This window comes from Pseudorasbora parva, chromosome 10 (genome assembly GCF_024679245.1).
Source record: "Pseudorasbora parva isolate DD20220531a chromosome 10, ASM2467924v1, whole genome shotgun sequence".
In the NCBI taxonomy this organism is placed as follows: domain Eukaryota; kingdom Metazoa; phylum Chordata; class Actinopteri; order Cypriniformes; family Gobionidae; genus Pseudorasbora; species Pseudorasbora parva.
In genome coordinates, this window is record NC_090181.1 from 31,378,082 (window position 1) to 31,392,828 (window position 14,747).

Here is a 14,747-nt window from a genome sequence, read left to right on the forward strand (position 1 = left end):
TACCAGGAGTGGGGTTTGAACCCACGAGGACATTCGTCCATTGGATCTTAAGTCCAATGCCTTAACCACTCGGCCATCCTGGTCAAGTGAGGGCTCTTTTGATATTGTAACATGCATTCAAATTTGAACTTGCCGCTCTCTAATGTAAGTCCCATTGCTTAATTTGTGCTTAAAAAACACACTTTAATTACCAGGAGTGGGGTTTGAACCCACGAGGACATTTGTCCATTGGATCTTAAGTCCAACGCCTTAACCACTCAGCCATCCTGGTCAAGTGAGTATGGGCATTGTTATTGTAACAGGCATTCACCTTTGAACTTACCGCTCGCTCATGTAATTCCCATTGCTTAATTTGTACTTAAGAACCACAATTGAATTACAAGGAGGGAGGTCTGAACCCACGAGGACATTCGTCCATTGGATCTTAAGTCCAACGCCTTAACCACTCGGCCATTCTGGTCAAGTGAGGAGGTTTTTGTGATTGTAACATACATACATTCACATTTGAACTTTCCGCTCACCAAAGGAATTCCCATTGCTTAATTAGTGCTTAAAAAACACACTTTAATTACCAGGAGTGGGGTTTGAACCCACGAGGACATTCGTCCATTGGATCTTAAGTCCAACGCCTTAACCAGTCGGCCATCCTGGTCAAGTGAGGGCACTTTTGATATTGTAACATGCATTCAAATTTGAACTTGCCGCTCTCTAATGTAAGTCCCATTGCTTAATTTGTGCTTAAAAAACACTCTTTAATTACCAGGAGTGGGGTTTGAACCCACGAGGACATTTGTCCATTGAATCTTAAGTCCAACGCCTTAACCACTCGGCCATCCTGGTCAAGTGAGGGCCCTTTTGATATTGTAACAGGCATTCATATTTGAACTTTCCGCTCTCTAATGTAATTCCCATTGCTTAATTATTGCTTAAAAATCACACTTTAATTGCCAGGAGAGGGGTTTGAACCCACGAGGACATTCGTCCATTGGATCTTAAGTCCAACGCCTTAACCACTCGGGCATTCTGGTCAAGTGACTATGGTCTTTGTTATTGTAACAGGCATTCACCTTTGAACTTACCGCTCGCTAATGTAATTCCCATCGCTTAATTTGTACTTAAAAACCACAATTGAATTACAAGGAGTGAGGTCTGAACCCACGAGGACATTCGTCCATTTGATCTTAAGTCCAACGCCTTAACCACTCGCCATCCTGGTCAAGTGAGGAGGTTTTTGTGATTGTAACATACATTCACATTTGAACTTTCCGCTCACCAACGGAATTCCCATTGCTTAATTAGTGCTTAAAAGTCACACTTTAATTACCAGGAGTGGGGTTTGAACCCACGAGGACATTCGTCCATTGGATCTTAAGTCCAACGCCTTAACCACTCGGCCATCCTGGTCAAGTGAGGGCCCTTTTGATATTGTAACATGCATTCAAATTTGAACTTGCCGCTCTCTAATGTAAGTCCCATTGCTTAATTTGTGCTTAAAAAACACACTTTAATTGCCAGGAGTGGGGTTTGAACCCACGAGGACATTCGTCCATTGGTTCTTAAGTCCAGCGCCTTAACCACTCGGCCATCCTGGTCAAGTGAGTATGGACTTTGTTATTGTAACAGGCATTCACCTTTGAACTTACCGCTCACTCATGTAATTCCCATTGCTTAATTTGTACTTAAGAACCACAATTGAATTACAAGGAGTGAGGTCTGAACCCACGAGGACATTCGTCCATTGGATCTTAAGTCCAACGCCTTAACCACTCGGCCATCCTGGTCAAGTGAGGAGGTTTTTGTGATTGTAACATACATACATTCACATTTGAACTTTCCGCTAACCAATGGAATTCCCATTGCTTAATTAGTGCTTAAAAAACACACTTTAATTACCAGGAGTGGGGTTTGAACCCACGAGGACATTTGTCCATTGGATCTTAAGTCCAACGCCTTAACCACTCGGCCATCCTGGTCAAGTGAGGGCCCTTTTGATATTGTAACGGGCATTCATATTTGAACTTTCCGCTCTCTAATGTAATTCCCATTGCTTAATTATTGCTTAAAAATCACACTTTAATTGCCAGGAGAGGGGTTTGAACCCACGAGGACATTCGTCCATTGAATCTTAAGTCCAACGCCTTAACCACTCGGCCATCCTGGTCAAGTGAGGACGTTCTTGTGATTGTAACATACATTCACATTTGAACTTTCCGCTCACCAACAGAATTCCCATTGCTTAATTAGTGCTTAAAAGACACACTTTAATTACCAGGAGTGGGGTTTGAACCCACGAGGACATTAGGCCATTGGATCTTAAGTCCAACGCCTTAACCACTCGGCCATCTTGGTCAACTAAGGGCACTTTTGATATTGTAACATGCATTCAAATTTGAACTTGTCGCTCTCTAATGTAAGTCCCATTGCTTAATTTGTGCTTAAAAACACACTTTAATTACCAGGAGTGGGGTTTGAACCCACGAGGACATTAGGCCATTGGATCTTAAGTCCAACGCCTTAACCACTCGGCCATCCTGGTCAACTGAGGGCACTTTTGATATTGTAACATGCATTCAAATTTGAACTTGTCGCTCTCTAATGTAAGTCCCATTGCTTAATTTGTGCTTAAAAAACACACTTTAATTACCAGGAGTGGGGTTTGAACCCACGAGGACATTTGTCCATTGGATCTTAAGTCCAACGCCTTAACCACTCGGCCATCCTGGTCAAGTGAGGGCCCTTTTGATATTGTAACATGCATTCAAATGTCCGCTCTCTAATGTATTTCCCATTGCTTAATTATTGCTTAAAAAACACACTTTAATTACCAGGAGAGGGGTTTGAACCCACGAGGACATTCGTCCATTGGATCTTAAGTCCAACGCCTTAACCACTCGGCCATCCTGGTCAAGTGACTATGGTCTTTGTTATTGTAACAGGCATTCACCTTTGAACTTACCGCTCGCTAATGTAATTCTAATTGCTTAATTTGTACTTAAAAACCACATTTGAATTACAAGGAGTGAGGTCTGAACCCACGAGGACATTCGTCCAATGGATCTTACGTCCAACGCCTTAACCACTCGCCATCCTGGTCAAGTGAGGAGGTTTTTGTGATTGTAACATACATTCACATTTGAACTTTCCGCTCACCAACGGAATTCCCATTGCTTAATTAGTGCTTAAAAAACACACTTTAATTACCAGGAGTGGGGTTTGAACCCACGAGGACATTCGTCCATTGGATCTTAAGTCCAATGCCTTAACCACTCGGCCATCCTGGTCAAGTGAGGGCTCTTTTGATATTGTAACATGCATTCAAATTTGAACTTGCCGCTCTCTAATGTAAGTCCCATTGCTTAATTTGTGCTTAAAAAACACACTTTAATTACCAGGAGTGGGGTTTGAACCCACGAGGACATTTGTCCATTGGATCTTAAGTCCAACGCCTTAACCACTCGGGCATTCTGGTCAAGTGACTATGGTCTTTGTTATTGTAACAGGCATTCACCTTTGAACTTACCGCTCGCTAAAGTAATTCCCATCGCTTAATTTGTACTTAAAAACCACAATTGAATTACAAGGAGTGAGGTCTGAACCCACGAGGACATTCGTCCATTTGATCTTAAGTCCAACGCCTTAACCACTCGCCATCCTGGTCAAGTGAGGAGGTTTTTGTGATTGTAACATACATTCACATTTGAACTTTCCGCTCACCAACGGAATTCCCATTGCTTAATTAGTGCTTAAAAGTCACACTTTAATTACCAGGAGTGGGGTTTGAACCCACGAGGACATTCGTCCATTGGATCTTAAGTCCAACGCCTTAACCACTCGGCCATCCTGGTCAAGTGAGGGCCCTTTTGATATTGTAACATGCATTCAAATTTTAACTTGCCGCTCTCTAATGTAAGTCCCATTGCTTAATTTGTGCTTAAAAAACACACTTTAATTGCCAGGAGTGGGGTTTGAACCCACGAGGACATTCGTCCATTGGTTCTTAAGTCCAGCGCCTTAACCACTCGGCCATCCTGGTCAAGTGAGTATGGACTTTGTTATTGTAACAGGCATTCACCTTTGAACTTACCGCTCACTCATGTAATTCCCATTGCTTAATTTGTACTTAAGAACCACAATTGAATTACAAGGAGTGAGGTCTGAACCCACGAGGACATTCGTCCATTGGATCTTAAGTCCAACGCCTTAACCACTCGGCCATCCTGGTCAAGTGAGGAGGTTTTTGTGATTGTAACATACATACATTCACATTTGAACTTTCCGCTCACCAATGGAATTCCCATTGCTTAATTAGTGCTTAAAAAACACACTTTAATTACCAGGAGTGGGGTTTGAACCCACGAGGACATTTGTCCATTGGAACTTAAGTCCAACGCCTTAACCACTCGGCCATCCTGGTCAAGTGAGGGCCCTTTTGATATTGTAACGGGCATTCATATTTGAACTTTCCGCTCTCTAATGTAATTCCCATTGCTTAATTATTGCTTAAAAATCACACTTTAATTGCCAGGAGAGGGGTTTAAACCCACGAGGACATTCGTCCATTGAATCTTAAGTCCAACGCCTTAACCACTCGGCCATCCTGGTCAAGTGAGGACGTTCTTGTGATTGTAACATACATTCACATTTGAACTTTCCGCTCACCAACAGAATTCCCATTGCTTAATTAATGCTTAAAAGACACACTTTAATTACCAGGAGTGGGGTTTGAACCCACGAGGACATTAGGCCATTGGATCTTAAGTCCAACGCCTTAACCACTCGGCCATCTTGGTCAACTAAGGGCACTTTTGATATTGTAACATGCATTCAAATTTGAACTTGTCGCTCTCTAATGTAAGTCCCATTGCTTAATTTGTGCTTAAAAAACACACTTTAATTACCAGGAGTGGGGTTTGAACCCACGAGGACATTTGTCCATTGGATCTTAAGTCCAACGCCTTAACCACTCGGCCATCCTGGTCAAGTGAGGGCCCTTTTGATATTGTAACGGGCATTCATATTTGAACTTTCCGCTCTCTAATGTAATTCCCATTGCTTAATTATTGCTTAAAAATCACACTTTAATTGCCAGGAGAGGGGTTTGAACCCACGAGGACATTCGTCCATTGAATCTTAAGTCCAACGCCTTAACCACTCGGCCATCCTGGTCAAGTGAGGACGTTCTTGTGATTGTAACATACATTCACATTTGAACTTTCCGCTCACCAACAGAATTCCCATTGCTTAATTAGTGCTTAAAAGACACACTTTAATTACCAGGAGTGGGGTTTGAACCCACGAGGACATTAGGCCATTGGATCTTAAGTCCAACGCCTTAACCACTCGGCCATCTTGGTCAACTAAGGGCACTTTTGATATTGTAACATGCATTCAAATTTGAACTTGTCGCTCTCTAATGTAAGTCCCATTGCTTAATTTGTGCTTAAAAAACACACTTTAATTACCAGGAGTGGGGTTTGAACCCACGAGGACATTAGGCCATTGGATCTTAAGTCCAACGCCTTAACCACTCGGCCATCCTGGTCAACTGAGGGCACTTTTGATATTGTAACATGCATTCAAATTTGAACTTGTCGCTCTCTAATGTAAGTCCCATTGCTTAATTTGTGCTTAAAAAACACACTTTAATTACCAGGAGTGGGGTTTGAACCCACGAGGACATTTGTCCATTGGATCTTAAGTCCAACGCCTTAACCACTCGGCCATCCTGGTCAAGCGAGGGCCCTTTTGATATTGTAACATGCATTCAAATGTCCGCTCTCTAATGTATTTCCCATTGCTTAATTATTGCTTAAAAAACACACTTTAATTACCAGGAGAGGGGTTTGAACCCACGAGGACATTCGTCCATTGGATCTTAAGTCCAACGCCTTAACCACTCGGCCATCCTGGTCAAGTGACTATGGTCTTTGTTATTGTAACAGGCATTCACCTTTGAACTTACCGCTCGCTAATGTAATTCCCATTGCTTAATTTGTACTTAAAAACCACATTTGAATTACAAGGAGTGAGGTCTGAACCCACGAGGACATTCGTCCATTGGATCTTACGTCCAACGCCTTAACCACTCGCCATCCTGGTCAAGTGAGGAGGTTTTTGTGATTGTAACATACATTCACATTTGAACTTTCCGCTCACCAACGGAATTCCCATTGCTTAATTAGTGCTTAAAAAACACACTTTAATTACCAGGAGTGGGGTTTGAACCCACGAGGACATTCGTCCATTGGATCTTAAGTCCAATGCCTTAACCACTCGGCCATCCTGGTCAAGTGAGGGCTCTTTTGATATTGTAACATGCATTCAAATTTGAACTTGCCGCTCTCTAATGTAAGTCCCATTGCTTAATTTGTGCTTAAAAAACACACTTTAATTACCAGGAGTGGGGTTTGAACCCACGAGGACATTTGTCCATTGGATCTTAAGTCCAACGCCTTAACCACTCAGCCATCCTGGTCAAGTGAGTATGGGCATTGTTATTGTAACAGGCATTCACCTTTGAACTTACCGCTCGCTCATGTAATTCCCATTGCTTAATTTGTACTTAAGAACCACAATTGAATTACAAGGAGGGAGGTCTGAACCCACGAGGACATTCGTCCATTGGATCTTAAGTCCAACGCCTTAACCACTCGGCCATTCTGGTCAAGTGAGGAGGTTTTTGTGATTGTAACATACATACATTCACATTTGAACTTTCCGCTCACCAAAGGAATTCCCATTGCTTAATTAGTGCTTAAAAAACACACTTTAATTACCAGGAGTGGGGTTTGAACCCACGAGGACATTCGTCCATTGGATCTTAAGTCCAACGCCTTAACCAGTCGGCCATCCTGGTCAAGTGAGGGCACTTTTGATATTGTAACATGCATTCAAATTTGAACTTGCCGCTCTCTAATGTAAGTCCCATTGCTTAATTTGTGCTTAAAAAACACTCTTTAATTACCAGGAGTGGGGTTTGAACCCACGAGGACATTTGTCCATTGGATCTTAAGTCCAACGCCTTAACCACTCGGCCATCCTGGTCAAGTGAGGGCCCTTTTGATATTGTAACAGGCATTCATATTTGAACTTTCCGCTCTCTAATGTAATTCCCATTGCTTAATTATTGCTTAAAAATCACACTTTAATTGCCAGGAGAGGGGTTTGAACCCACGAGGACATTCGTCCATTGGATCTTAAGTCCAACGCCTTAACCACTCGGGCATTCTGGTCAAGTGACTATGGTCTTTGTTATTGTAACAGGCATTCACCTTTGAACTTACCGCTCGCTAATGTAATTCCCATCGCTTAATTTGTACTTAAAAACCACAATTGAATTACAAGGAGTGAGGTCTGAACCCACGAGGACATTCGTCCATTTGATCTTAAGTCCAACGCCTTAACCACTCGCCATCCTGGTCAAGTGAGGAGGTTTTTGTGATTGTAACATACATTCACATTTGAACTTTCCGCTCACCAACGGAATTCCCATTGCTTAATTAGTGCTTAAAAGTCACACTTTAATTACCAGGAGTGGGGTTTGAACCCACGAGGACATTCGTCCATTGGATCTTAAGTCCAACGCCTTAACCACTCGGCCATCCTGGTCAAGTGAGGGCCCTTTTGATATTGTAACATGCATTCAAATTTGAACTTGCCGCTCTCTAATGTAAGTCCCATTGCTTAATTTGTGCTTAAAAAACACACTTTAATTGCCAGGAGTGGGGTTTGAACCCACGAGGACATTCGTCCATTGGTTCTTAAGTCCAGCGCCTTAACCACTCGGCCATCCTGGTCAAGTGAGTATGGACTTTGTTATTGTAACAGGCATTCACCTTTGAACTTACCGCTCACTCATGTAATTCCCATTGCTTAATTTGTACTTAAGAACCACAATTGAATTACAAGGAGTGAGGTCTGAACCCACGAGGACATTCGTCCATTGGATCTTAAGTCCAACGCCTTAACCACTCGGCCATCCTGGTCAAGTGAGGAGGTTTTTGTGATTGTAACATACATACATTCACATTTGAACTTTCCGCTCACCAATGGAATTCCCATTGCTTAATTAGTGCTTAAAAAACACACTTTAATTACCAGGAGTGGGGTTTGAACCCACGAGGACATTTGTCCATTGGATCTTAAGTCCAACGCCTTAACCACTCGGCCATCCTGGTCAAGTGAGGGCCCTTTTGATATTGTAACGGGCATTCATATTTGAACTTTCCGCTCTCTAATGTAATTCCCATTGCTTAATTATTGCTTAAAAATCACACTTTAATTGCCAGGAGAGGGGTTTGAACCCACGAGGACATTCGTCCATTGAATCTTAAGTCCAACGCCTTAACCACTCGGCCATCCTGGTCAAGTGAGGACGTTCTTGTGATTGTAACATACATTCACATTTGAACTTTCCGCTCACCAACAGAATTCCCATTGCTTAATTAGTGCTTAAAAGACACACTTTAATTACCAGGAGTGGGGTTTGAACCCACGAGGACATTAGGCCATTGGATCTTAAGTCCAACGCCTTAACCACTCGGCCATCTTGGTCAACTAAGGGCACTTTTGATATTGTAACATGCATTCAAATTTGAACTTGTCGCTCTCTAATGTAAGTCCCATTGCTTAATTTGTGCTTAAAAAACACACTTTAATTACCAGGAGTGGGGTTTGAACCCACGAGGACATTTGTCCATTGGATCTTAAGTCCAACGCCTTAACCACTCGGCCATCCTGGTCAAGTGACTATGGTCTTTGTTATTGTAACAGGCATTCACCTTTGAACTTACCGCTCGCTAATGTAATTCCCATTGCTTAATTTGTACTTAAAAACCACAATTGAATTACAAGGAGTGAGGTCTGAACCCACGAGGACATTCGTCCATTGGATCTTAAGTCCAACGCCTTAACCACTTGGCCATCCTGGTCAAGTGAGGACGTTCTTGTGATTGTAACATACATTCACATTTGAACTTTCTGCTCACCAACAGAATTCCCATTGCTTAATTAGTGCTTAAAAGACACACTTTAATTACCAGGAGTGGGGTTTGAACCCACGAGGACATTAGGCCATTGGATCTTAAGTCCAACGCCTTAACCACTCGGCCATCCTGTTCAACTGAGGGCACTTTTGATATTGTAAAATGCATTCAAATTTGAACTTGTCGCTCTCTAATGTAAGTCCCATTGCTTAATTTGTGCTTAAAAATCACACTTTAATTGCCAGGAGAGGGGTTTGAACCCACGAGGACATTCGTCCATTGGATCTTAAGTCCAACGCCTTAACCACTCGGGCATTCTGGTCAAGTGACTATGGTCTTTGTTATTGTAACAGGCATTCACCTTTGAACTTACCGCTCGCTAATATAATTCCCATTGCTTAATTTGTACTTAAAAACCACAATTGAATTACAAGGAGTGAGGTCTGAACCCACGAGGACATTCGTCCATTGGATCTTAAGTCCAACACCTTAACCACTCGCCATCCTGGTCAAGTGAGGAGGTTTTTGTGATTGTAACATATATTCACATTTGAACTTTCCGCTCACCAACGGAATTCCCATTGCTTAATTAGTGCTTAAAAAACACACTTTAATTACCAGGAGTGGGGTTTGAACCCACGAGGACATTTGTCCATTGGATCTTAAGTCCAACGCCTTAACCACTCGGCCATCCTGGTCAAGTGAGGGCCCTTTTGATATTGTAACATGCATTCAAATGTCCGCTCTCTAATGTATTTCCCATTGCTTAATTATTGCTTAAAAAACACACTTTAATTACCAGGAGAGGGGTTTGAACCCACGAGGACATTCGTCCATTGGATCTTAAGTCCAACGCCTTAACCACTCGGCCATCCTGGTCAAGTGACTATGGTCTTTGTTATTGTAACAGGCATTCACCTTTGAACTTACCGCTCGCTAATGTAATTCCCATTGCTTAATTTGTACTTAAAAACCACATTTGAATTACAAGGAGTGAGGTCTGAACCCACGAGGACATTCGTCCATTGGATCTTACGTCCAACGCCTTAACCACTCGCCATCCTGGTCAAGTGAGGAGGTTTTTGTGATTGTAACATACATTCACATTTGAACTTTCCGCTCACCAACGGAATTCCCATTGCTTAATTAGTGCTTAAAAAACACACTTTAATTACCAGGAGTGGGGTTTGAACCCACGAGGACATTTGTCCATTGGATCTTAAGTCCAATGCCTTAACCACTCGGCCATCCTGGTCAAGTGAGGGCTCTTTTGATATTGTAACATGCATTCAAATTTTAACTTGCCGCTCTCTAATGTAAGTCCCATTGCTTAATTTGTGCTTAAAAAACACACTTTAATTACCAGGAGTGGGGTTTGAACCCACGAGGACATTTGTCCATTGGATCTTAAGTCCAACGCCTTAACCACTCAGCCATCCTGGTCAAGTGAGTATGGGCATTGTTATTGTAACAGGCATTCACCTTTGAACTTACCGCTCGCTCATGTAATTCCCATTGCTTAATTTGTACTTAAGAACCACAATTGAATTACAAGGAGGGAGGTCTGAACCCACGAGGACATTCGTCCATTGGATCTTAAGTCCAACGCCTTAACCACTCGGCCATTCTGGTCAAGTGAGGAGGTTTTTGTGATTGTAACATACATACATTCACATTTGAACTTTCCGCTCACCAAAGGAATTCCCATTGCTTAATTAGTGCTTAAAAAACACACTTTAATTAGCAGGAGTGGGGTTTGAACCCACGAGGACATTCGTCCATTGGATCTTAAGTCCAACGCCTTAACCAGTCGGCCATCCTGGTCAAGTGAGGGCACTTTTGATATTGTAACATGCATTCAAATTTGAACTTGCCGCTCTCTAATGTAAGTCCCATTGCTTAATTTGTGCTTAAAAAACACTCTTTAATTACCAGGAGTGGGGTTTGAACCCACGAGGACATTTGTCCATTGGATCTTAAGTCCAACGCCTTAACCACTCGGCCATCCTGGTCAAGTGAGGGCCCTTTTGATATTGTAACAGGCATTCATATTTGAACTTTCCGCTCTCTAATGTAATTCCCATTGCTTAATTATTGCTTAAAAATCACACTTTAATTGCCAGGAGAGGGGTTTGAACCCACGAGGACATTCGTCCATTGGATCTTAAGTCCAACGCCTTAACCACTCGGCCATCCTGGTCAAGTGACTATGGTCTTTGTTATTGTAACAGGCATTCACCTTTGAACTTACCGCTCGCTAATGTAATTCCCATTGCTTAATTTGTACTTAAGAACCACAATTGAATTACAAGGAGGGAGGTCTGAACCCACGAGGACATTCGTCCATTGGATCTTAAGTCCAACGCCTTAACCACTCGGCCATTCTGGTCAAGTGAGGAGGTTTTTGTGATTGTAACATACATACATTCACATTTGAACTTTCCGCTCACCAAAGGAATTCCCATTGCTTAATTAGTGCTTAAAAAACACACTTTAATTACCAGGAGTGGGGTTTGAACCCACGAGGACATTCGTCCATTGGATCTTAAGTCCAACGCCTTAACCAGTCGGCCATCCTGGTCAAGTGAGGGCACTTTTGATATTGTAACATGCATTCAAATTTGAACTTGCCGCTCTCTAATGTAAGTCCCATTGCTTAATTTGTGCTTAAAAAACACTCTTTAATTACCAGGAGTGGGGTTTGAACCCACGAGGACATTTGTCCATTGGATCTTAAGTCCAACGCCTTAACCACTCGGCCATCCTGGTCAAGTGAGGGCCCTTTTGATATTGTAACAGGCATTCATATTTGAACTTTCCGCTCTCTAATGTAATTCCCATTGCTTAATTATTGCTTAAAAATCACACTTTAATTGCCAGGAGAGGGGTTTGAACCCACGAGGACATTCGTCCATTGGATCTTAAGTCCAACGCCTTAACCACTCGGCCATCCTGGTCAAGTGACTATGGTCTTTGTTATTGTAACAGGCATTCACCTTTGAACTTACCGCTCGCTAATGTAATTCCCATTGCTTAATTTGTACTTAAAAACCACAATTGAATTACAAGGAGTGAGGTCTGAACCCACGAGGACATTCGTCCATTGGATCTTAAGTCCAACACCTTAACCACTCGCCATCCTGGTCAAGTGAGGAGGTTTTTGTGATTGTAACATATATTCACATTTGAACTTTCCGCTCACCAACGGAATTCCCATTGCTTAATTAGTGCTTAAAATACACACTTTAATTACCAGGAGTGGGGTTAGAACCCACGAGGACATTTGTCCATTGGATCTTAAGTCCAACGCATTAACCACTCGGCCATCCTGGTCAAGTGAGGGCCCTTTTGATATTGTAACATGCATTCAAATGTCCGCTCTCTAATGTATTTCCCATTGCTTAATTATTGCTTAAAAAACACACTTTAATTACCAGGAGAGGGGTTTGAACCCACGAGGACATTCGTCCATTGGATCTTAAGTCCAACGCCTTAACCACTCGGCCATCCTGGTCAAGTGACTATGGTCTTTGTTATTGTAACAGGCATTCACCTTTGAACTTACCGCTCGCTAATGTAATTCCCATTGCTTAATTTGTACTTAAAAACCACATTTGAATTACAAGGAGTGAGGTCTGAACCCACGAGGACATTCGTCCATTGGATCTTACGTCCAACGCCTTAACCACTCGCCATCCTGGTCAAGTGAGGAGGTTTTTGTGATTGTAACATACATTCACATTTGAACTTTCCGCTCACCAACGGAATTCCCATTGCTTAATTAGTGCTTAAAAAACACACTTTAATTACCAGGAGTGGGGTTTGAACCCACGAGGACATTCGTCCATTGGATCTTAAGTGCAATGCCTTAAACACTCGGCCATCCTGGTCAAGTGAGGGCTCTTTTGATATTGTAACATGCATTCAAATTTGAACTTGCCGCTCTCTAATGTAAGTCCCATTGCTTAATTTGTGCTTAAAAAACACACTTTAATTACCAGGAGTGGGGTTTGAACCCACGAGGACATTTGTCCATTGGATCTTAAGTCCAACGCCTTAACCACTCAGCCATCCTGGTCAAGTGAGTATGGGCATTGTTATTGTAACAGGCATTCACCTTTGAACTTACCGCTCGCTCATGTAATTCCCATTGCTTAATTTGTACTTAAGAACCACAATTGAATTACAAGGAGGGAGGTCTGAACCCACGAGGACATTCGTCCATTGGATCTTAAGTCCAACGCCTTAACCACTCGGCCATTCTGGTCAAGTGAGGAGGGTTTTGTGATTGTAACATACATACATTCACATTTGAACTTTCCGCTCACCAAAGGAATTCCCATTGCTTAATTAGTGCTTAAAAAACACACTTTAATTACCAGGAGTGGGGTTTGAAGCCACGAGGACATTCGTTCATTGGATCTTAAGTCCAACGCCTTAACCAGTCGGCCATCCTGGTCAAGTGAGGGCACTTTTGATATTGTAACATGCATTCAAATTTGAACTTGCCGCTCTCTAATGTAAGTCCCATTGCTTAATTTGTGCTTAAAAAACACTCTTTAATTACCAGGAGTGGGGTTTGAACCCACAAGGACATTTGTCCATTGGATCTTAAGTCCAACGCCTTAACCACTCGGCCATCCTGGTCAAGTGAGGGCCCTTTTGATATTGTAACAGGCATTCATATTTGAACTTTCCGCTCTCTAATGTAATTCCCATTGCTTAATTATTGCTTAAAAATCACACTTTAATTGCCAGGAGAGGGGTTTGAACCCACGAGGACATTCGTCCATTGGATCTTAAGTCCAACGCCTTAACCACTCGGCCATCCTGGTCAAGTGACTATGGTCTTTGTTATTGTAACAGGCATTCACCTTTGAACTTACCGCTCGCTAATGTAATTCCCATTGCTTAATTTGTACTTAAGAACCACAATTGAATTACAAGGAGGGAGGTCTGAACCCACGAGGACATTCGTCCATTGGATCTTAAGTCCGACGCCTTAACCACTCGGCCATTCTGGTCAAGTGAGGAGGTTTTTGTGATTGTAACATACATACATTCACATTTGAACTTTCCGCTCACCAAAGGAATTCCCATTGCTTAATTAGTGCTTAAAAAACACACTTTAATTACCAGGAGTGGGGTTTGAACCCACGAGGACATTCGTCCATTGGATCTTAAGTCCAACGCCTTAACCAGTCGGCCATCCTGGTCAAGTGAGGGCACTTTTGATATTGTAACATGCATTCAAATTTGAACTTGCCGCTCTCTAATGTAAGTCCCATTGCTTAATTTGTGCTTAAAAAACACTCTTTAATTACCAGGAGTGGGGTTTGAACCCACGAGGACATTTGTCCATTGGATCTTAAGTCCAACGCCTTAACCACTCGGCCATCCTGGTCAAGTGAGGGCCCTTTTGATATTGTAACAGGCATTCATATTTGAACTTTCCGCTCTCTAATGTAATTCCCATTGCTTAATTATTGCTTAAAAATCACACTTTAATTGCCAGGAGAGGGGTTTGAACCCACGAGGACATTCGTCCATTGGATCTTAAGTCCAACGCCTTAACCACTCGGCCATCCTGGTCAAGTGACTATGGTCTTTGTTATTGTAACAGGCATTCACCTTTGAACTTACCGCTCGCTAATGTAATTCCCATCGCTTAATTTGTACTTAAAAACCACAATTGAATTACAAGGAGTGAGGTCTGAACCCACGAGGACATTCGTCCATTGGATCTTAAGTCCAACGCCTTAA

The 14,747-nt window shown here is 42.4% G+C and overlaps 55 non-coding genes across 55 annotated transcripts; all 55 read right to left on the bottom strand.

The window, feature by feature from the left end:
• On the bottom strand, positions 1-83 carry trnal-uaa (transfer RNA leucine (anticodon UAA)). The gene has a single exon. It is a non-coding gene; the product is annotated as a tRNA-Leu (tRNA).
• A 105-nt stretch (positions 84-188) lies between these two features.
• trnal-uaa (transfer RNA leucine (anticodon UAA)) lies at positions 189-271 on the bottom strand. The gene has a single exon. It is a non-coding gene; the product is annotated as a tRNA-Leu (tRNA).
• Positions 272-569: 298 nt separating this feature from the next.
• On the bottom strand, positions 570-652 carry trnal-uaa (transfer RNA leucine (anticodon UAA)). The gene has a single exon. It is a non-coding gene; the product is annotated as a tRNA-Leu (tRNA).
• Positions 653-757: 105 nt separating this feature from the next.
• On the bottom strand, positions 758-840 carry trnal-uaa (transfer RNA leucine (anticodon UAA)). Its single transcript has one exon. It is a non-coding gene; the product is annotated as a tRNA-Leu (tRNA).
• Positions 841-1,321: 481 nt separating this feature from the next.
• Positions 1,322-1,404, bottom strand: trnal-uaa (transfer RNA leucine (anticodon UAA)). The gene has a single exon. It is a non-coding gene; the product is annotated as a tRNA-Leu (tRNA).
• Positions 1,405-1,509: 105 nt separating this feature from the next.
• Positions 1,510-1,592, bottom strand: trnal-uaa (transfer RNA leucine (anticodon UAA)). Its single transcript has one exon. It is a non-coding gene; the product is annotated as a tRNA-Leu (tRNA).
• A 298-nt stretch (positions 1,593-1,890) lies between these two features.
• trnal-uaa (transfer RNA leucine (anticodon UAA)) lies at positions 1,891-1,973 on the bottom strand. The gene has a single exon. It is a non-coding gene; the product is annotated as a tRNA-Leu (tRNA).
• Positions 1,974-2,078: 105 nt separating this feature from the next.
• On the bottom strand, positions 2,079-2,161 carry trnal-uaa (transfer RNA leucine (anticodon UAA)). Its single transcript has one exon. It is a non-coding gene; the product is annotated as a tRNA-Leu (tRNA).
• Positions 2,162-2,266: 105 nt separating this feature from the next.
• Positions 2,267-2,349, bottom strand: trnal-uaa (transfer RNA leucine (anticodon UAA)). The gene has a single exon. It is a non-coding gene; the product is annotated as a tRNA-Leu (tRNA).
• A 104-nt stretch (positions 2,350-2,453) lies between these two features.
• On the bottom strand, positions 2,454-2,536 carry trnal-uaa (transfer RNA leucine (anticodon UAA)). Its single transcript has one exon. It is a non-coding gene; the product is annotated as a tRNA-Leu (tRNA).
• A 105-nt stretch (positions 2,537-2,641) lies between these two features.
• trnal-uaa (transfer RNA leucine (anticodon UAA)) lies at positions 2,642-2,724 on the bottom strand. The gene has a single exon. It is a non-coding gene; the product is annotated as a tRNA-Leu (tRNA).
• A 98-nt stretch (positions 2,725-2,822) lies between these two features.
• trnal-uaa (transfer RNA leucine (anticodon UAA)) lies at positions 2,823-2,905 on the bottom strand. The gene has a single exon. It is a non-coding gene; the product is annotated as a tRNA-Leu (tRNA).
• Positions 2,906-3,198: 293 nt separating this feature from the next.
• On the bottom strand, positions 3,199-3,281 carry trnal-uaa (transfer RNA leucine (anticodon UAA)). Its single transcript has one exon. It is a non-coding gene; the product is annotated as a tRNA-Leu (tRNA).
• Positions 3,282-3,386: 105 nt separating this feature from the next.
• Positions 3,387-3,469, bottom strand: trnal-uaa (transfer RNA leucine (anticodon UAA)). The gene has a single exon. It is a non-coding gene; the product is annotated as a tRNA-Leu (tRNA).
• Positions 3,470-3,762: 293 nt separating this feature from the next.
• Positions 3,763-3,845, bottom strand: trnal-uaa (transfer RNA leucine (anticodon UAA)). Its single transcript has one exon. It is a non-coding gene; the product is annotated as a tRNA-Leu (tRNA).
• Positions 3,846-3,950: 105 nt separating this feature from the next.
• Positions 3,951-4,033, bottom strand: trnal-uaa (transfer RNA leucine (anticodon UAA)). The gene has a single exon. It is a non-coding gene; the product is annotated as a tRNA-Leu (tRNA).
• Positions 4,034-4,331: 298 nt separating this feature from the next.
• On the bottom strand, positions 4,332-4,414 carry trnal-uaa (transfer RNA leucine (anticodon UAA)). The gene has a single exon. It is a non-coding gene; the product is annotated as a tRNA-Leu (tRNA).
• A 105-nt stretch (positions 4,415-4,519) lies between these two features.
• trnal-uaa (transfer RNA leucine (anticodon UAA)) lies at positions 4,520-4,602 on the bottom strand. The gene has a single exon. It is a non-coding gene; the product is annotated as a tRNA-Leu (tRNA).
• Positions 4,603-4,707: 105 nt separating this feature from the next.
• trnal-uaa (transfer RNA leucine (anticodon UAA)) lies at positions 4,708-4,790 on the bottom strand. Its single transcript has one exon. It is a non-coding gene; the product is annotated as a tRNA-Leu (tRNA).
• Positions 4,791-4,895: 105 nt separating this feature from the next.
• trnal-uaa (transfer RNA leucine (anticodon UAA)) lies at positions 4,896-4,978 on the bottom strand. Its single transcript has one exon. It is a non-coding gene; the product is annotated as a tRNA-Leu (tRNA).
• Positions 4,979-5,083: 105 nt separating this feature from the next.
• Positions 5,084-5,166, bottom strand: trnal-uaa (transfer RNA leucine (anticodon UAA)). Its single transcript has one exon. It is a non-coding gene; the product is annotated as a tRNA-Leu (tRNA).
• A 105-nt stretch (positions 5,167-5,271) lies between these two features.
• Positions 5,272-5,354, bottom strand: trnal-uaa (transfer RNA leucine (anticodon UAA)). The gene has a single exon. It is a non-coding gene; the product is annotated as a tRNA-Leu (tRNA).
• Positions 5,355-5,459: 105 nt separating this feature from the next.
• trnal-uaa (transfer RNA leucine (anticodon UAA)) lies at positions 5,460-5,542 on the bottom strand. Its single transcript has one exon. It is a non-coding gene; the product is annotated as a tRNA-Leu (tRNA).
• A 105-nt stretch (positions 5,543-5,647) lies between these two features.
• trnal-uaa (transfer RNA leucine (anticodon UAA)) lies at positions 5,648-5,730 on the bottom strand. Its single transcript has one exon. It is a non-coding gene; the product is annotated as a tRNA-Leu (tRNA).
• A 98-nt stretch (positions 5,731-5,828) lies between these two features.
• trnal-uaa (transfer RNA leucine (anticodon UAA)) lies at positions 5,829-5,911 on the bottom strand. The gene has a single exon. It is a non-coding gene; the product is annotated as a tRNA-Leu (tRNA).
• Positions 5,912-6,204: 293 nt separating this feature from the next.
• trnal-uaa (transfer RNA leucine (anticodon UAA)) lies at positions 6,205-6,287 on the bottom strand. The gene has a single exon. It is a non-coding gene; the product is annotated as a tRNA-Leu (tRNA).
• Positions 6,288-6,392: 105 nt separating this feature from the next.
• trnal-uaa (transfer RNA leucine (anticodon UAA)) lies at positions 6,393-6,475 on the bottom strand. The gene has a single exon. It is a non-coding gene; the product is annotated as a tRNA-Leu (tRNA).
• Positions 6,476-6,773: 298 nt separating this feature from the next.
• trnal-uaa (transfer RNA leucine (anticodon UAA)) lies at positions 6,774-6,856 on the bottom strand. The gene has a single exon. It is a non-coding gene; the product is annotated as a tRNA-Leu (tRNA).
• Positions 6,857-6,961: 105 nt separating this feature from the next.
• On the bottom strand, positions 6,962-7,044 carry trnal-uaa (transfer RNA leucine (anticodon UAA)). The gene has a single exon. It is a non-coding gene; the product is annotated as a tRNA-Leu (tRNA).
• Positions 7,045-7,525: 481 nt separating this feature from the next.
• Positions 7,526-7,608, bottom strand: trnal-uaa (transfer RNA leucine (anticodon UAA)). The gene has a single exon. It is a non-coding gene; the product is annotated as a tRNA-Leu (tRNA).
• A 105-nt stretch (positions 7,609-7,713) lies between these two features.
• On the bottom strand, positions 7,714-7,796 carry trnal-uaa (transfer RNA leucine (anticodon UAA)). The gene has a single exon. It is a non-coding gene; the product is annotated as a tRNA-Leu (tRNA).
• Positions 7,797-8,094: 298 nt separating this feature from the next.
• Positions 8,095-8,177, bottom strand: trnal-uaa (transfer RNA leucine (anticodon UAA)). Its single transcript has one exon. It is a non-coding gene; the product is annotated as a tRNA-Leu (tRNA).
• Positions 8,178-8,282: 105 nt separating this feature from the next.
• On the bottom strand, positions 8,283-8,365 carry trnal-uaa (transfer RNA leucine (anticodon UAA)). Its single transcript has one exon. It is a non-coding gene; the product is annotated as a tRNA-Leu (tRNA).
• Positions 8,366-8,470: 105 nt separating this feature from the next.
• Positions 8,471-8,553, bottom strand: trnal-uaa (transfer RNA leucine (anticodon UAA)). The gene has a single exon. It is a non-coding gene; the product is annotated as a tRNA-Leu (tRNA).
• A 105-nt stretch (positions 8,554-8,658) lies between these two features.
• On the bottom strand, positions 8,659-8,741 carry trnal-uaa (transfer RNA leucine (anticodon UAA)). The gene has a single exon. It is a non-coding gene; the product is annotated as a tRNA-Leu (tRNA).
• Positions 8,742-9,035: 294 nt separating this feature from the next.
• trnal-uaa (transfer RNA leucine (anticodon UAA)) lies at positions 9,036-9,118 on the bottom strand. The gene has a single exon. It is a non-coding gene; the product is annotated as a tRNA-Leu (tRNA).
• Positions 9,119-9,599: 481 nt separating this feature from the next.
• On the bottom strand, positions 9,600-9,682 carry trnal-uaa (transfer RNA leucine (anticodon UAA)). Its single transcript has one exon. It is a non-coding gene; the product is annotated as a tRNA-Leu (tRNA).
• Positions 9,683-9,780: 98 nt separating this feature from the next.
• Positions 9,781-9,863, bottom strand: trnal-uaa (transfer RNA leucine (anticodon UAA)). Its single transcript has one exon. It is a non-coding gene; the product is annotated as a tRNA-Leu (tRNA).
• Positions 9,864-10,156: 293 nt separating this feature from the next.
• Positions 10,157-10,239, bottom strand: trnal-uaa (transfer RNA leucine (anticodon UAA)). Its single transcript has one exon. It is a non-coding gene; the product is annotated as a tRNA-Leu (tRNA).
• Positions 10,240-10,344: 105 nt separating this feature from the next.
• Positions 10,345-10,427, bottom strand: trnal-uaa (transfer RNA leucine (anticodon UAA)). Its single transcript has one exon. It is a non-coding gene; the product is annotated as a tRNA-Leu (tRNA).
• A 298-nt stretch (positions 10,428-10,725) lies between these two features.
• On the bottom strand, positions 10,726-10,808 carry trnal-uaa (transfer RNA leucine (anticodon UAA)). The gene has a single exon. It is a non-coding gene; the product is annotated as a tRNA-Leu (tRNA).
• Positions 10,809-10,913: 105 nt separating this feature from the next.
• Positions 10,914-10,996, bottom strand: trnal-uaa (transfer RNA leucine (anticodon UAA)). Its single transcript has one exon. It is a non-coding gene; the product is annotated as a tRNA-Leu (tRNA).
• Positions 10,997-11,101: 105 nt separating this feature from the next.
• Positions 11,102-11,184, bottom strand: trnal-uaa (transfer RNA leucine (anticodon UAA)). Its single transcript has one exon. It is a non-coding gene; the product is annotated as a tRNA-Leu (tRNA).
• A 298-nt stretch (positions 11,185-11,482) lies between these two features.
• On the bottom strand, positions 11,483-11,565 carry trnal-uaa (transfer RNA leucine (anticodon UAA)). The gene has a single exon. It is a non-coding gene; the product is annotated as a tRNA-Leu (tRNA).
• A 105-nt stretch (positions 11,566-11,670) lies between these two features.
• On the bottom strand, positions 11,671-11,753 carry trnal-uaa (transfer RNA leucine (anticodon UAA)). Its single transcript has one exon. It is a non-coding gene; the product is annotated as a tRNA-Leu (tRNA).
• Positions 11,754-11,858: 105 nt separating this feature from the next.
• Positions 11,859-11,941, bottom strand: trnal-uaa (transfer RNA leucine (anticodon UAA)). The gene has a single exon. It is a non-coding gene; the product is annotated as a tRNA-Leu (tRNA).
• Positions 11,942-12,234: 293 nt separating this feature from the next.
• On the bottom strand, positions 12,235-12,317 carry trnal-uaa (transfer RNA leucine (anticodon UAA)). The gene has a single exon. It is a non-coding gene; the product is annotated as a tRNA-Leu (tRNA).
• A 98-nt stretch (positions 12,318-12,415) lies between these two features.
• On the bottom strand, positions 12,416-12,498 carry trnal-uaa (transfer RNA leucine (anticodon UAA)). Its single transcript has one exon. It is a non-coding gene; the product is annotated as a tRNA-Leu (tRNA).
• Positions 12,499-12,791: 293 nt separating this feature from the next.
• trnal-uaa (transfer RNA leucine (anticodon UAA)) lies at positions 12,792-12,874 on the bottom strand. Its single transcript has one exon. It is a non-coding gene; the product is annotated as a tRNA-Leu (tRNA).
• A 105-nt stretch (positions 12,875-12,979) lies between these two features.
• On the bottom strand, positions 12,980-13,062 carry trnal-uaa (transfer RNA leucine (anticodon UAA)). Its single transcript has one exon. It is a non-coding gene; the product is annotated as a tRNA-Leu (tRNA).
• A 486-nt stretch (positions 13,063-13,548) lies between these two features.
• Positions 13,549-13,631, bottom strand: trnal-uaa (transfer RNA leucine (anticodon UAA)). The gene has a single exon. It is a non-coding gene; the product is annotated as a tRNA-Leu (tRNA).
• Positions 13,632-13,736: 105 nt separating this feature from the next.
• Positions 13,737-13,819, bottom strand: trnal-uaa (transfer RNA leucine (anticodon UAA)). Its single transcript has one exon. It is a non-coding gene; the product is annotated as a tRNA-Leu (tRNA).
• Positions 13,820-14,117: 298 nt separating this feature from the next.
• Positions 14,118-14,200, bottom strand: trnal-uaa (transfer RNA leucine (anticodon UAA)). Its single transcript has one exon. It is a non-coding gene; the product is annotated as a tRNA-Leu (tRNA).
• Positions 14,201-14,305: 105 nt separating this feature from the next.
• trnal-uaa (transfer RNA leucine (anticodon UAA)) lies at positions 14,306-14,388 on the bottom strand. Its single transcript has one exon. It is a non-coding gene; the product is annotated as a tRNA-Leu (tRNA).
• Positions 14,389-14,493: 105 nt separating this feature from the next.
• On the bottom strand, positions 14,494-14,576 carry trnal-uaa (transfer RNA leucine (anticodon UAA)). Its single transcript has one exon. It is a non-coding gene; the product is annotated as a tRNA-Leu (tRNA).
• Between the last annotated feature and the right edge of the window lie 171 nt (positions 14,577-14,747).